The sequence below is a fragment of the Mastomys coucha genome, chromosome X (assembly GCF_008632895.1).
Source record: "Mastomys coucha isolate ucsf_1 chromosome X, UCSF_Mcou_1, whole genome shotgun sequence".
Taxonomy (NCBI): Eukaryota; Metazoa; Chordata; class Mammalia; order Rodentia; family Muridae; genus Mastomys; species Mastomys coucha.
In genome coordinates, this window is record NC_045030.1 from 136,086,620 (window position 1) to 136,089,913 (window position 3,294).

The following is a 3,294-nucleotide window of genomic DNA, read 5'->3' on the forward strand; positions in this document are numbered from 1 at the left end:
ACCACTTATCAGAGAGTGCATACCATGTGTGTTCTTTTGTGATTGGGTTACCTCACTCAGGATGAATTCCTTTACTGTTTAGCCATTAGGCTGCAAGTTTTACAAACACAAGAACCCCAGATTTTGTTGATAAGATAATGCTAGTAATAACAATAGATTAATTTAGACATTTTAACAGGTTAAGTTCCTTTTATTCACAAAAGATCTATCTAGTTAGTGATAGTGATATTTAGTACTACTATGTATTCAGTTACATGAAGCTAAAGATGGATCCCATGCTGACCCATCTTTAACATGTGGTTTCCAATGTCTCCTCAAGTATCTATATCAAGCTCACACATGGGAGAAAAGAGAGAAGATACTACACATTACATTTTTGTTTTTTAATAACTTTTTAAAAGTCTTATGTATATAGGTGTTTTGTTCTAATGTTTATGTGGGCACCACATTTGTGCATTGCCTACAGGGGCCAGAAGAGGACATTACATCTCTTGAGACTGGAGTTACAGATGGTTGTTAGCCGCCATGTAGGTCCTGAGAACGAAACACTGGTCCTCTGGAAGAGCAGCTCATATCCTTATCTACTGAGCGGTCTCTCTAGCCCTTGTTTGTTTGTTTGCTTGTTTTTTTTTTACAGGCCAAGTCTCTGTAAGTGATACATGCAACTCCTGTTCACCCTCTGTTGGCTGGAACTCAATCATATAGCCATATATAACTTCCAAGAAAACTCTTATATTTATTCTGGTTTGGTACTGCTGAAATGGATGGGAATGATTTTGGTAAACATATCTAGAATCTAGGCTTCTTCATTCACAGCTGAATACTTGGGACTGAACATTGTGAGTGGGAGGTAATATCTGCTTTGGATTATACTTAAAATTCTACCACTGAACTGTGAGCTCATGAGTTTGTATTTTTGTACTCTCATCAAGCAATCAAACATAGGATATTCAATGGATATTGTTTGGTAATTTTTGGCATTGGTATGTCTAGAGGTGTTCTTGTTATAGGAAAAAAAACGTACTAGGGGGGTATCTCTTCCAAGGATAAGTGAACTCCTAGGAAACAGGCCTTCTTTAGGTTGACTCTTTTGTCTTTTCCAAAGCCCTTGATCTCTAAAGATTTGTGCTCTGGTTTTATCTTATGTGCAGATTTATCTATTCCTCAGAATTTGGGAATGTAACTACAAGTTCTTACTAAGCCTGCGATACTTTCTGGATTGCTGAGCCTCTTTCCATGTGAAAGCTTGGCTTGTTCCTTCATTTTCATCATACACATGGATTCCATTTTTATTGATTTAGCTTTTTTCTTGCCAGCTCCAAGTATGTGATAGAGTGAGAGAGGGGAGATAGAAATATCCATCTAGTATTATTGTTACAAATGCCTCGCAATGTTTGTTTTTGCTTTGTCCTGGTTTAAAACAGACTACTTGTAGTTGTTTAGCCATTCAGCATATTTTATTACTTGGAGATACATTTCTGGAACCACAAAGAAGGTGTTGACTAATAGTGGCCTGGGAATGAGCTCTTGCCACAGTCAGAACACAGACTACCTCATCACCTAAAGATCTATCCAACTACTCCTTCTTTCTGTCACCTTTCCACTGTGACAGAAAGAGAAGTCACAACATGGAAAATGATTAAGGTTAGAAGTTGGATAGTGTTAGTCAAGAGAAAGACTACAATATTACCACAGTTTGTTTTCCAGAGACCACAGCCTTCCTGCACGGAGTCCTCCCCTTTTCTTTAAGGTGATTTTTTTCCCTCATTGCTTACAGGGCCAAGGTCATGTTCCTAATGCTTTTCATCATACTTTCTTAGTGGCTGGGTGAGAGTCCCAAGTTTTTAGGTGAAGATAATATTTGTTAAACTCAAGCATTTTGACCAATATAGTATAAAGTGCCGTTATTGGGGCTATTTGGGAATAAATAAGAACTGGAGAAGCCAGGACATGCATTTTTGTCATTTCAATGAAACTCCTACTTAAAAGAAAAACAAAGGACAATGGAACCTGGAGAGATACAAAAATCATGAGATGAAGGCGATGCTGGAGGCTTCCAGTTGAGAAGGAAGGATAGAGGGAGAGAGAGAGAGAGAGAGACAGAGAGAGACAGAGACAGAGAGGATAAATAGGATATGAATCTAGTTGGCTCCATATACATTTTTCCTTTAAAAGAGGAGGGAGATGTTTATTTGGATTACCCATGAAAACAAAGAGAAATCTAATAAACACTAAGTTCTCCTTTCAAAGTGTCTGAGTCAAATGTCTTCTTAGCCTGTGGTATAGTATTAAAGGGAGCAGGGAAAAATGTCAAGGTTGTTTATTTTAAAAATCCTATTTCAATTTCAAGAGAAATATGCCTATTTTAATCATTTGGGGCAAAAATTGCTTGAAGTAATCTTTCCTACTTTACTGTGAAAGCCACTTCTGACTCAAAAAGAGGGTCTACCACCAGAGCATATTACACAAGGAGAATGTTGATGGGTTGGGCACACAGAGGAATCTTTTTATGAACAACTTGGTAGGCAAGATTGTCTTTGTTGTGAGAGACTGTCAGCCAGCATCCTCTTGGAAATTGAAATTATTGAGTGTATAATTACCCCTCTTTACTCCCAGACTCAGCAAATGGGTACTTGGAAGGTAGATCTTTGGCACTGACTCAACATCAGCCTTGTTGATTTCCAAGAAAGGGAAACATACACAAGTTCAAGGAAAAGGATGGAGAGTTCAAACTTTCTTGTTTTTATTTTATTATTATTTTTTTTTAATCTTTGGGAAGTGCCTACTTAACAGACTCAAATTTTCTCCTTATTTTAACAATACTACACTAAGGCATTTATGATGGGCAACTGAAGGAAAACTAGCAGAAAGAAAGACAAGGAACAGCATGGGTTGCTCTTGAGCTCACAGTTCCCAGGTTTGTAAGTTAATGAATGCGTAATTAGACAAGGTTCTTAGCCCAAGTGATCTGTTTTCTTTGTACACTACATTCAAGATAATAGTATCTATCTCACATAGCTGTTCTAATAGTTTAATGATATAAGTGAATGCATTCAGTAACTACTAACAATAGTAATTATAAAATAACTACATCAAAATAAACCTATATAATATTACATAGCAATATGACCTGAAATGCATATCCTGTGCTAGGTAGATGGCTCAGCACATCAAGTGCTTGCTGTCCAATGTGAGGACCTGAGTTCAGATCCATTAACCCACATGCAGCTTGACACAGTAGTGAAGGTCTCTAAATTCAGTGCAGAGACCAGAGATTTTCCAGAAGTTTGTGCG